The sequence below is a fragment of the Dendrobates tinctorius genome, unplaced genomic scaffold (assembly GCF_039654945.1).
Source record: "Dendrobates tinctorius isolate UK_male_01 unplaced genomic scaffold, ASM3965494v1 ptg000083l, whole genome shotgun sequence".
Classification (NCBI taxonomy): Eukaryota; Metazoa; Chordata; class Amphibia; order Anura; family Dendrobatidae; genus Dendrobates; species Dendrobates tinctorius.
This window is the reverse complement of record NW_027361751.1, coordinates 5,174,362-5,188,187: the sequence shown is the minus strand read 5'-3', so window position 1 is coordinate 5,188,187 and position 13,826 is coordinate 5,174,362. Positions and strand designations below refer to the sequence as shown.

Genomic DNA, 13,826 nt, shown 5'->3' with positions numbered 1-13,826 from the left:
ACAAAGCCAACCCCTTCTTATTCTTCACTACCCAATTAAAATACCTTTACTCCCCTCCCGTGCCAGCGCCATTCCAGCGACATCTGCACTCGCGTTCCAGGAACTCGGATGTGGTTGTTCTGACATATGAGCCCTGCACCAAAATCAGCACTGGCGTCACCGTCCCCATCTTCGGACAAATCGAACATTGAGAGGAAAACAGAGAGCAGCCCTAGACCTGGCTTTCTGTTGATGTTCAATACGCTCGAAGGTGGGGACAGTGACACAAGCATCTATTGGGAACAGGGCCAACAAGTCATAACAAATACATGTGAGACCTGGGAACATGAGTGCCGACACCACTGGAATGGCGCTTGCAAGAGAGGTGAGGATCATATTCTTTTCCAACCGCTACACTGATGCCTCTACCAGTCGTTGCACTGGTTGCCCATCCACCACAGTATAAACTTATAACTCTCACCCACAAATCTCTCCATGGTTCAGCACCACTCTTCATCTCCTCCCTCATCTCAGTCTACCAACTTACCCTCCATTCTGCTAATGACTTAAAACTAAAATCCTTGATAATCCATACCTCCAACTCCAGTGTCCAAGACTTACTGTGCTGCACCAATTCTTTGGAATGCACTATCCAGGACAATTTGATTAATTCCCAAGTTTTAAGCATGGCCAAAAAAACGCATTTGTTTAGAATGGCCTATTGTCTCACCTCACTTATCTAACTATCCCAATTTTACTGATAATTTTTTTTTTTCAAAATCATGACCCTCATATAGCATCTGTTCACACACCGTCCAAGCACTTAACTATGTGTCAGTAATATGACTATCGTTAACACAGGACATGTGCTGTCGAGAACAGTGATTTTTAAGCACGCTTTTTGCTCATTTGTCAATTGACAGCCTGTTTGAACAGGTCGATTATAAGGAAATGAGCGTTCCTTATCATTTCTGATAATCAGTCAATGTAAAGCACGTGCAGCATGTAAGGCAACTAGCTAACAGTACACATACAGAAGAAGATAAAAGCGTATAATACGGAACTGGCACTGGTCTTTGTCGGGCAATGAAAAATGACTGGTTTCGCTGGAAATTAACAAGAATAATCTAAGAGCCCCTGGCGTAGTGGACTCCGACTGTGGAACTGCGTAAACATGCCAACAAACAGATAAAGCTGTCAAGTAAGAAAGAAATCTAACAGAAGAATCTCAGACTCATACGATCATGATAACCACAAACATTAATGCACATTTCAAATTTTTCATCCATCATTATGTTTCCGTGAGATAACACGATGACAAAACTATTTTACTAAATCTCTTCCCAGAGGACAGAGAACCTAAGAAAACCTTTGTAAGCAATAACACATTGGTCCAGATCAAACCCTCGAAAGACAAGATCCTAGATCCTGGGAAGTGAAATGATGCCTGTGCGCATCGCATTGGTGGCTCAGGTATAGATTTTTCCATTTAATAATGCCGCCTGCTACAGCACATTATTTTACCCGCTATAATTTGTTCTATGTAAATGAAACCCAATAGACCTTGAGGGATCAGGCACCGTTGTACATATTGTGCATGTTCAGTCATGGCCAGAATTTGAAAGTTCTTTGTTTCTATAGGAATACAGAAATGTGGAAACAATAGCACAGATATGAACAAAGAAAAACTACCATCGCCATCCAACACTCTATTGAAACGTCTGCTTGGTTTTCCTTTTCAAAGCGATCCGGTCACATATCCATAGATTTTCAAAAGGAGCTTCGATTAAGATCGGGGTTCATTTTTTACAACAGGAGAAACAGCCTCGTCTTTCAATTCTGTTGAAGAACAGTAGTGAGATGGTTCTCTCATGTCACAGTTGCCCTACACTTGCACTGTACATCATTTCGCCAGACTATTTTTATTTTTTTTATTATATGATTAAAAACCAGGACATTTCATTGACTATAATATGGCCTATCAGATTTTCATCATGTTGTCCTTCATTTTACTAGGAGAAATATAGCAAGATCAGCACATTCAGGCTGTGTGCCCTCATTGTGTTTTTTTAAGCGTTTTTTGATGCGTTTTTCGGGGTCAAACCGCATCAAAAACGCTTGAAAGAAGCATCCCATTCATCTTAATGCATTTTGGCCTTTTTGTGCCAATGGATGCGTATTTTACTGCTAAGGAAACGCTTAGGCTAGTTTCACACTTGCTTTTTTTTGCAGCGCGTTTTTCCCGCAAAAAAACGCATTGAAAAAACGCATACAAAAGCATACAACTGCTGCGTTTTTTTCAAGCATTTTTATGAGCATGCATGAAAAAAACGCAGCGTTTTTATGCGTTTGTATGCGTTTTTACCGCGTTTGCGTTTTTTTCCAACATTTTTAGGTGGCCCCTCACACTACCCAAACCATGACTTTACTAACCCTAACCCTGACCCTAACCCTAACCCTGACCCTAACCCTTAACCAAACCATACTTAACCCTAATCCTGACCCTAACCCTGACCCTAATCCTTAACAAAACCATACTTAACCCTAACCCTGACCCTAACCCTAACCCTGACCCTAACCCTTAACAAAACCATACTTAACCCTAATCCTGACCCTAACCCTGACCCTAACCCTGACCCTAACCCTTAACAAAACCATACTTAACCCTAATCCTGACCCTAACCCTGACCCTAACCCTTAACCAAACCATACTTAACCCTAACCCTGACCCAAACCCCAACCCTAACCCTGACCCTAACCCTAACCCTAAACCCCCTTAACTAACCCTAACTCTAACCCAAACCCCTAAATTCCTTGTTTAAAAAAAAAAAACGCATATGCAAAAAAACGCATACATGAGCATGCCAGTGCGCACATATGCGCATCCATAGGCTATAATGGCCATTTTTAGCGCAAAACGTGCGCATATGTGCGCATGCGCTTTTTTGCAGGGTCAGGGTTAGGGTTAGGGTCAGGGTTAGGGTTAGTAAAGTCATGGTTTGGGTAGTGTGAGGGGCCACCTAAAAATGTTGGAAAAAAACGCAAACGCGGTAAAAACGCACTAAAAACGCATACAAAAGCATACAACTGCTGCGTTTTTTTCAAGCATTTTTATGAGCATGCATGAAAAAAACGCAGCGTTTTTATGCGTTTGTATGCGTTTTTAGTGCGTTTTTACCGCGTTTGCATTTTTTTCCAACATTTTTAGGTGGCCCCTCACACTACCCAAACCATGACTTTACTAACCCTAACCCTGACCCTAACCCTAACCCTGACCCTAACCCTTAACCAAACCATACTTAACCCTAATCCTGACCCTAACCCTGACCCTAATCCTTAACAAAACCATACTTAACCCTAACCCTGACCCTAACCCTAACCCTGACCCTAACCCTAAACCCCCTTAACTAACCCTAACTCTAACCCAAACCCCTAAATTCCTTGTTTAAAAAAAAAAACGCATATGCAAAAAAACGCATACATGAGCATGCCAGTGCGCACATATGCGCATCCATAGGCTATAATGGCCATTTTTAGCGCAAAACGTGCGCATATGTGCGCATGCGCTTTTTTGCAGGGCCAAAAAATGCAACATGCTGCGTCTGGAAAATACAAACGCACACCCCAAAAAAACGCAGCGCATGAAAATCGCATACATGCGCTTACAAGCGCGCAGGTATGCGCACCCATGTTAAATATAGGGGAAAAAACGCATGCGCACATGTGAGTTTTTTTCCAGCGCTAAAAAACGCAAATGTGAAACCAGCCTTAGCGGTAAAAAACGCAGCATGTTCAATAATTTCCGCTTAGATCTGCGTTTTTGGCTATTTCCTATAGTCCAAAAGACACGCGGAAAAAGAAGCATCAAAAAAGTGCGCTTTTTGTGCAAAAAACGTGTTTTCTGGGAAGGAGACCCCGTTTCCTGAGCGTTTAAAAACGCTAACGTGGGCACATAGCCTCAGACATTCATTTTTTGTATGTGAAAAAAAAATGGACAGATTTGCCTTAGGCTAGGTTCACATTGCGTTAGGGCATCCGTTTAACGGAACCGTTATACGGATGCGCTAAGGCTGATGTCATTTTTGACATCTTTTAGGACCTAGCACTAACGGTATGCGTTAACGCATGGTAGCGCTAAGGTACCATGCGCTACCATGCATTAGCCCATACAGTTCTATGCACAGCGAACGGGTCCGTTCGCTGTGCGTTACTGCCAACGCACCCAAAAACGCTGCATGCAGCGTTTAAGGGTGCGTCATGAATTAACGCATACTTGCTAACGCATGCCGATTTTGGCATGCGTTAGTATGCGCTAGATTCATTGTGGGCAATGGCGGCGTTAACGGGTCCGTTACATAGCGTTAGTGCAACTATGCAACGGATCTGTCAGCGCATTGCCCCCTAACGCAATGTGAACCCAGCCTTAGGGTATGTTTCGACGGTCAGTATCCGGCAGCGCTTTGGACGCAGCACATGTCCGCTCCATCCAAAGCACTGCCGGCTATTGAACGTCGGTGATTCCGCATTTGTTCACTGAACCGTGCGGAATCACCGCATCCTGTACATTGTACAGGTGAAATTAATCTCGCGGAGACGGAGTGTCTCCGCAAGATAAATAAACATGCTGCAGTCTGGAAAGACGCGCCGCTTGTCCGGTTACGCAGGGAAGCTGGAAACGTGCCTGCACGCATAGTGGACATGGGATTTCATGAAATCCCCTTCACTATGCTGCAACATCTGGACGCTGCGGGTGTACACAGCGTCCAACCCGCAGCGTTTCCTGACCGTGGAAACTTACCCTTAGGGTTTTAGATGAGATTTCCATCAGTCTTTGGTAAGCTGTCTGTTTTTACCATAATTTTTTCAGTAATTATTCTTGTGTGTTTTTCACTGATCCAGAGTCTTGCACAGACATTGGGTTTGCAAAAAACTCAGATGAGAACGGGCACATAAATTATAATAGATACGTGTTTTATCCGTGAATAACACAGATTGAACACGTGAAAAATCAATGTCTGAATGATTCCTAAATAGCATCTACAGCAGAGGATTTCCAATGCAGACGTTAACGCAGCCTAGAACAGGATGTGAACCGAACCTAGTACTATGGGCATAATTTTACAAACTGATAATACAAGACACAAAAAATGTCTTGCTGCTTTTGTGTCAAAACTACATGTGCATACACCCTAGATATTAAAAAAATAAATAAATAATGAAATCTGGGAATTTTACCAGTCATACTTCAAAATATTTCATGCTCAAAGAATAGTGACACACAGTACTGTGCAAAAGTTTTAGGCAGGTGTGAAAATATTGCTGCAAACTAAGAATGCTTTCAGAAATATAAGAGATCATTTTTATAAACAGAATGCAAAGTGACTGAACAAAAGAAAAATCCATATTGCATGTGCTCACCCTTGCACCGTTAACCTTCAGAAGATCATCACTTCTAGCTACACTTGCCAACAGTTTTTGAAGGAACTCAGCAGGGACGATGTTCCGAGCATCTTGGAGAACTAACCCCAGATGCACCATGGCAATAAGCAATCAGCATCAGCAAGGCAAGTATTTCATAGCAGACTAGAGTTTTATGATCTGCTGTTAAAGATCATTTTAGGAATCCACAAGAAGTAGGCATTGTTTATGACTGTAGATGCAGTGGTCGTCCATGAAAACTTAGTGCATCAGATGAATGACACATCATGCACACTTCCCTTTAAAAATCAGAAAATGTCTGGCAGTGCCACCAGCTCACAAGTGGCACCAACCATTGGGATCCAGCTACACTCTGAAGATGTCTGTGCAGAAGTGGTCTTGTTGAAAGAAATGTTGCCAAAATACCATACTTTCCACATAGAAAAAAGTCAAAACAACTTAAATGCATGTGAAACGTAGATGAGGGACGGCCACAGGACGAGGGGTACAGCAGCAATCAGCAGACATGAAAAAAAGATTAGAAAATATGAATATTTACTAACTAGTTTATAAAACAAAGGAAAGGATGGTATTTAGACAGTAATGTATGAGTAACAAATACAATGACAAAAGTTACTCTCAATAAGGCCGGGGTCACACTTGCGAGTGCAATGCGAGAAACTCGCATCAATACCCGAGCACTGCCACTGGCACTCGGAACTGGAGTGTGCGGCTGCATGTCTTTCTATGCAGCTGAACGCTCCAGTCCAAACAGCCAGTGGCAGTGCCGGGTATTGAGGCGTTTTGACGGTGCGGCGACCCGCGTAGAACACATGTTGGAATTTTATGCGGGCACGGCATCGTCAAAACCTCGCATGCGGCGGCATCCGCATACTGCGGCACGGCCTGCGTACCCAATGTTAAAGATAGGGTATACAGGCCGCATGCAGAAATAGGCGGAGCTGACCGGAGGAAGCGTGGCATTGGGCGGGGCTTCACGGAGGAAGTCCGTAGCCCTCCGTCCACAAATGTGAAACTAGCCTTAGAGAATGCCGATCTCTCCAAAGAAGGGCTTCCTTAACTCCTCAGAGATAAGGGCTCATGTGGCCTAGCCCAAGATGCTGTGTACTTGTTTGCCCTCACCAGTCGGCTCATGTCAAGCCGAACAAAACGTCCCAGCGTCACCAGAGTTTCTCTTTTTCGCAGGGATTTTTAGCGTGCGATTTTGCCACGAAAACGCGAAAAAACAGCATCCCATGCAATCCTATGGGATTCAGCAATGCTGTGCTAATGCTGCAGATTTTCCCGCGGCGGAATCGCATCGCGGAAAAATACGCAGCATGCTCATTATTTTGCGAAATCGCGGCGATTCCGCCCACATAGGATTGCATTGTTCTGCTTACTTTCTGCATGTGGCTGTGCCCACCAAGCGAAAAGTAAGCAGAACATATGCAGATGGTACCCACGGTCCGGAAGAGAGGAGACTGTCCTCCGGGCTCTGGTTACCATATCCCTGTAAAAAATATAAGCAGCGTCCCCAGGCTTCAGTGATACACACGGCAGGTCCCGTTCCCAGTAATGCATTGCGATTACCTTTGCTGACATCGCGTCTCGCGATACTGTAGCAACGTCATCAAAGGTTATTGCGGCAATACATCACTGCGGCAATACATCACTGGGAACGGGACCTGCCGGAGCATCGCGGAGGCCTGGGGACGCTGCGCGGGACATCGGAAGGTGAATATAACCCGATTTTTTATTTATTTTTAACATTAGATCTTTTTACTACTGATGCTGTATAGGCAGCCTCAATAGTAAAAAGTTGGTCACACTCGTCAAACACTATTCACTTTTCCATTGCGGTCTTCCCCCTGCGGATTTGGTAACAGGGGAGATAGAAAACCGCACAAAAGAAGTAACATGCTGCGGATTTTGTACCGCGCGGAAAAATCCGCAGCGTCTGCACAGCGTTTTTTTTTTTTCATTCATTTTAAAGGTACTGTACATCACAATGCGGATATGCAACGTTTCTGCGCGGTAAAATCCGCTGCGGAAACGCTGCAAATCTGCATCGTGTGCACATGGCCTAACAGATCCAGAGTCACACCACCCTATCCAGACTTTCTCTAAAGATCCGCAGTTTCACTTCCACCCAAACTCTCCGACTTCTCCCAATCGCCCACCGTCAAAATCATCACTCCAACTCTGGCCTTTTGCTGCTGCCCTCTACTGGCCAGATCATATATTACATCACAAATCATCTAACATAGGAACTTCGGTTCAGAAAAATGGCAGCAGGTGCTCTACATCGAGTCAAAATGTGAAATAAAAGCTGTACCAGAAGGTAGTTTGTCAAAGGTCTGGATTGTGGTACAAGAATGAGTGTCTGCCGACGTCAGTGAAGCATAGTGGAAGTTCACTGCAGTTTCAACAAATGGAGTTGGCGGTTTGGTAAAGATTAATGGTGTGTTCAATGCTGAGAAATACAGGCAGACACTTAAACACCAGAAAATACAACAGAAAAATATCTGATTGGCTCCAAATTTATTCTGACACCAAACATACATCCAATGTCATTAACAAATATCCTCAGCATTCAAAAAAAAAAAAAAAAAAAATCCTGGAAGTGAAGACATGGCTCCGCAGAACCTTGACATTAAGGCCACATTCACACGTTGAGCATTTGGTCAGTATTTTATATCCGTTTTTGTAAGCCAAAACCAGGAGTGGGTGATAAATCCAGAAGAGGTGACGTGTCTCTATTATACTTTTCCTCTGATTGTTCCACTCCTGGTTTTGGCTTACAAATACTGATGTAAAATACTGACCAAATACTGAACATGTGAATGAGGCCTAACATCAAGTCTTTCTGAGATTTACATGAAGACGTGACAGAAGGATTTACACAAGCCTGCATCCTCAGAAGATCTGTGGTTAGTTCTCCAAGATGTTTGGGGAAACCTCCTTGCAGAGTTCCTTAAAAAACTATAATCTACTTTTAAAAAGCATTCTTACTTTACAGCAGGTTTTTTTTTTCTAGACACCTGCCTAAAACTCTGCACAGTGCTGTATACCCACCTGGCGGATGCTACAATGATACTACAGGCGTGCGTCGGATATTTGTGGCCCCCATAGATAGGGTAACTTTGATGTATACACCAAAAGCCTTCCTGTGATCTAGGCAAGTGCACGGCTCTTGCAAGATGTGGATGGCCTAAATGCAAACCATGATACTGAACATTGCACCAATATATAAAAATCATATACTAGCCATATTCCCACACAGTGCAAACTTTGTTTTGAGGTTTTTTTGCTGCAGTTTGTGTGAATATAGCATTTAACTGTTCAGGTTAAGAGGATACGATTCCAAGAAAATTCATGCCTGCTCTTTGTTTATTGACTGCACAACAGTGATAGTTTGGGTTCATTTTTTCTCATATACACTTCTATTGGGAAACTAAATAAACAACTAATTTTTCCCAGCGTGAGATCATTGAGCTCAATGCCAGGTGCCCGCTGGTGTGGGCGAGTTTGATCAGCATTCGGACATTACTCCATTTTTTTTTTTTTACATACCCAGAGACTATGATAGTTATGTGCTGTGGGTAGAGCATCTGCCTCCAGACCAGAGAGGCGGCCACAGCCACGGGAGGAGGGGCGGCCACAGCCACGGGAAGAGGGGCGGCCACAGCCACGGGAAGAGGGGCGGCCACAGCCACGGGAAGAGGGGCGGCCACAGCCACGGGAAGAGGGGCGGCCACAGCCACGGGAAGAGGGGCAGCCACAGCCACGGGAAGAGGGGCAGCCACGGAGGAGAGGTGGCCTGGCATGTGCAGCTTTCTCCATTCACTATTTGTGGGCATTCCAAATGCATTCATTCTGTGGCCACCTCTCCTGTCTATGCAGCCCGGACACCAGTCAGGAGGGAACAGTGGCCCCATTCTGGAGCTAGACGAGGGTTTTGGGCATATCCTGAGGATGTCAGAAATGTCTGTTGTGAAACAACCCCCTAAGTGAATTCAGTTCTTCCAGCCCCGCGGTAACAATTCCGGGAAGTTTCTTTCCTGTTTCTGCAGGACAATGCCCTCATGAACAAAGCGAAGGCCGGAAAATACATTGGTAAAAAGGCAGCATTTACCAGGAATGTCTACCAGATCGAATTAGCAACGGGTGCAACATTTACTAAATCTGCAAAGAAGCCATCGGTATACAACTAGTTACATGAGAGCTCACTGAGAGAAAACATCTAATGAAGCGTCACACGTCTCCTCAAAGTCCTGGCCGTGGAGATGTAACACTGGAGAAAGGAAAGTGGAGCAGCCCCTGAGTGGGTGCTATGGGCGACTGCGTCATTTCTCCCTTGCACCAGATCTGACACATCTCCCCCTAGAAGTTTTAGCATCTGAGAAAAAAAAGTAGAAGAGTTTGTCGGGCTCCATTCTAGGGCATCTGTCAGTAGGGCTGCCGCCAATACTCTAATAACAGGGTGCCAATGGGTGCACATCCCATGTGGGCGCAGTGGACTAAGCAGTGGGCACCGAGAAGCCATCCTCCTGACTTTGCTAGATATTCTCTTCACATCAGTTTTATTCCAGAAACTGCGCCCCCCCCTTGTTTGTAGCCAGAGCCAGGTATTGCAGCTCAGCCTCACTCACAGAGGAGGGCAATCTATAATTCCATCTTCTCCATAAGTTTCCTTGTGCACATGGTCAATGGAGCCTCAAAGACCACCGACATGAGAAAGTGATTATTGCTCCATCTTCCCAGTAGTCCCTCACTAGCCCCCACCGTGGACCCTCAGTCGCCCCCCCATTGTAGGACAATTTTATAGATATGGCATAAGTTACTATATGTAAAACAATACAGACCCCATCCCCTGAAATACTTCAGCCTTGTGTGAAAGATTCTGGAGATTTCCAGGATGAGGTGAGGACGGCGCTCACCTGTCACACAGTACCGGAGAGGACGTAACAATCTGACACTCCATGGCCGGACAAGAGGGCACAAGTGTGCCCCAGAAGCACATGTGTGCACCCCACAGCGGGCAATGTACCTTACAGAGGGCGTGTGCACCCCACAGCAGGCAAGTGTACCTTACAGAGGACGTGTGCACCCCACAGCAGGCAAGTGTACCTTACAGAGGGCGTGTGCACCCCACAGCAGGCAAGTGTACCTTACAGAGGACGTGTGCACCCCACAGCAGGCAAGTGTACCTTACAGAGGACGTGTGCACCCCACAGCGGGCAAGTGTACCTTACAGAGGACGTGTGCACCCCACAGCAGGCAAGTGTACCTTACAGAGGGCGTGTGCACCCCACAGCGGACAGTGTACCTTACAGAGGGCGTGTGCACCCCACAGCGGGCAAGTGTACCTTACAGAGGACGTGTGCACCCCACAGCGGACAATGTACCTTACAGAGGACGTGTGCACCCCACAGCGGACAATGTACCTTACAGAGGACGTGTTCACCCCACAGCAGGCAAGTGTACCTTACAGAGGACGTGTTCACCCCACAGCAGGCAAGTGTACCTTACAGAGGACGTGTTCACCCCACAGCGGGCAATGTACCTTACAGAGGACGTGTGCACCCCACAGCAGGCAAGTGTACCTTACAGAGGACGTGTGCACCCCACAGCAGGCAAGTGTACCTTACAGAGGACGTGTGCACCCCACAGCGGGCAAGTGTACCTTACAGAGGACGTGTGCACCCCACAGCGGGCAAGTGTACCTTACAGAGGACGTGTGCACCCCACAGCGGGCAAGTGTACCTTACAGAGGGCGTGTTCACCCCACAGCAGGCAAGTGTACCTTACAGAGGGCGTGTTCACCCCACAGCAGGCAAGTGTACCTTACAGAGGACGTGTGCACCCCACAGCAGGCAAGTGTACCTTACAGAGGACGTGTGCACCCCACAGCAGGCAAGTGTACCTTACAGAGGACGTGTGCACCCCACAGCAGGCAAGTGTACCTTACAGAGGACGTGTGCACCCCACAGCGGGCAAGTGTACCTTACAGAGGACGTGTGCACCCCACAGCGGGCAAGTGTACCTTACAGAGGGCGTGTTCACCCCACAGCGGGCAAGTGTACCTTACAGAGGACGTGTTCACCCCACAGCGGGCAATGTACCTTACAGAGGACGTGTGCACCCCACAGCAGGCAAGTGTACCTTACAGAGGACGTGTGCACCCCACAGCAGGCAAGTGTACCTTACAGAGGGCGTGTGCACGCCAGAAGCCGATGTGTGCACCCCATAGTGGCAAGTGTACCCCAGAAGCATGTGTGCACCCACAGCGGGCAAGTGTACCTGACAGTAGGCATGTGTAGCTTACTGATGGCAGCAGGTGTGTGCACCCCACAGCGGGTATGTGTACCTTATAGAGGGCAGATGTGTGCACACTATAGCAGGCATGAGCACCCTACAGGGGGCAGAAGGAGTGTGCACCCCCATAGCCGGCATGAGCACCCTATACCGGGCACGTACCTGTGCAGCTGCAAGCTCCGGTAATGCTCCTCAGTCCTGTAACAGGTGCCGCCGTCCCGTCCACATGCCGCGGACCCCCCGCTGCCTCCAATCTCCGGTCTCCGTGCAGCGGCAGCCGGCGGCTCTACTGTGACTGAGGATCCGAGGGAGGTGGAGGACGAGCAGCCGCTGTGTCCCGTCCCCTCCCATTCTGACCGCCTGTCCCTCCCCGGTGTCTGGCCTCGCAGTGCCCCACCTAGAGGGCAGGGAGAGGGCGCCATCTCCCCGGCAGCGACTACCACACTGCGGCAGGATACCTGGCACTGCTGTCTGTCTGTAGTGTCCGGCGGATGAGTTCGTTTTTTTCTATTTTAAAGTCTTATTTTATTTTTTTTTTTACTTTTGTAGTAACCTCCTAGAGTCCCAATGCTGCTCGCTCGTGATATTTGGTCCTGCGCCATAGACTGACTGACATCATCAGGTGCTACCGACCCTGAACTTAGCCCTCATTCAGACCTCAGGGGGATCTTCAAGTACCCAAAAAATGGCCACAGTGTCATCAATGTTTGGTCGGGAGCAGCCGTTACCATCCGTGTTTGGTCGGGAGCAGCTGTTACCATCCGTGTTCGGTCGGGAGCAGCTGTTACCATCCGTGTTCGGTCGGGGTCAGCTGTTACCATCCGTGTTTGGTCAGGATCAACTATTACCATTTACCATCTGTGTGTGGTCAAGGTCATCTGTTACCATCCGTGTTTGGTCAGGGTCAGCTGTTACCATCCGTGTTTGGTCGGGGTCAGCTGTTACCATCCGTGTTTGGTCAGGGTCAACTATTACCATTTACCATCTGTGTGTGGTCAAGGTCATCTGTTACCATCCGTGTTTGGTCGGGGTCAGCTGTTACCATCCGTGTTTGGTCGGGGTCAGCTGTTACCATCCGTGTTTGCTCGGGGTCAGCTGTTACCATCCGTGTTTGGTCGGGGTCAGCTGTTACCATCCGTGTTTGGTCAGGGTCAACTAGTACCATTTACCATCCGTGTGTGGTCAAGGTCAGTCATTACCATCCGTGTTTGGTCGGGGTCAGCTGTTACCATCCGTGTTTGGTCAGGGTCAGCTGTTACCATCCGTGTTTGCTCGGGGTCAGCTGTTACCATCCGTGTTTGCTCGGGGTCAGCTGTTACCATCCGTGTTTGGTCAGGGTCAACTATTACCATTTACCATCCGTGTGTGGTCAAGGTCAGTCGTTACCATCCGTGTTTGGTCGGGGTCAGCTGTTACCATCCGTGTTTGGTCAGGGTCAGCTGTTACCATCCGTGTTTGCTCGGGGTCAGCTGTTACCATCCGTGTTTGCTCGGGGTCAGCTGTTACCATCCGTGTTTGGTCAGGGTCAACTAGTACCATTTACCATCCGTGTGTGGTCAAGGTCAGTCATTACCATCCGTGTTTGCTCGGGGTCAGCTGTTACCATCCGTGTTTGGTCAGGGTCAGCTGTTACCATCCGTGTTTGCTCGGGGTCAGCTGTTACCATCCGTGTTTGCTCGGGGTCAGCTGTTACCATCCGTGTTTGGTCAGGGTCAACTATTACCATTTACCATCCGTGTGTGGTCAAGGTCAGTCGTTACCATCCGTGTTTGGTCGGGGTCAGCTTTTACCATCCGTGTTTGGTCGGGGTCAGGTGTTACCATCCGTGTTTGGTCGGGGTCAGCTGTTACCATCCGTGTGTGGTCGGGGTCAGCTGTTACCATCCGTGTGTGGTCGGCAGGGCTGTAGAGTCGGAGTCGGTGCTCATTTTGTTGTAGTCGGTATAAAATGGACCGACTCCGATTCCTAAAATATAATAAATTGAGTACAGTAGTTCAATGCAGAATGTGCTGAATATTTTTTCATAGGAATTTGGGAAAGTTATGAAATGTCCTATAAATTGCTGTTCTATTCCTGATCTAAGGCTACATTCACACACAGCGTTTTTC

The 13,826-nt window shown here is 47.2% G+C and overlaps 1 protein-coding gene across 3 annotated transcripts in view; it reads right to left on the bottom strand.

The window, feature by feature from the left end:
- Positions 1 to 12,203, bottom strand: part of ARHGEF28 (Rho guanine nucleotide exchange factor 28) — a 305,341-nt gene extending 293,138 nt beyond the window's left edge. The window contains exon 1 of one of the 3 annotated variants that reach the window (XM_073584069.1): positions 11,881 to 12,203. The gene's annotated coding sequence lies outside the window, so the exon portion shown is untranslated. Of the gene's footprint in view, positions 1 to 10,847; positions 10,913 to 11,166; positions 11,218 to 11,880 lie in introns of those variants that run through there. The other 2 variants (XM_073584071.1, XM_073584070.1) reach the window with 2 other exon arrangements.
- Between the last annotated feature and the right edge of the window lie 1,623 nt (positions 12,204 to 13,826).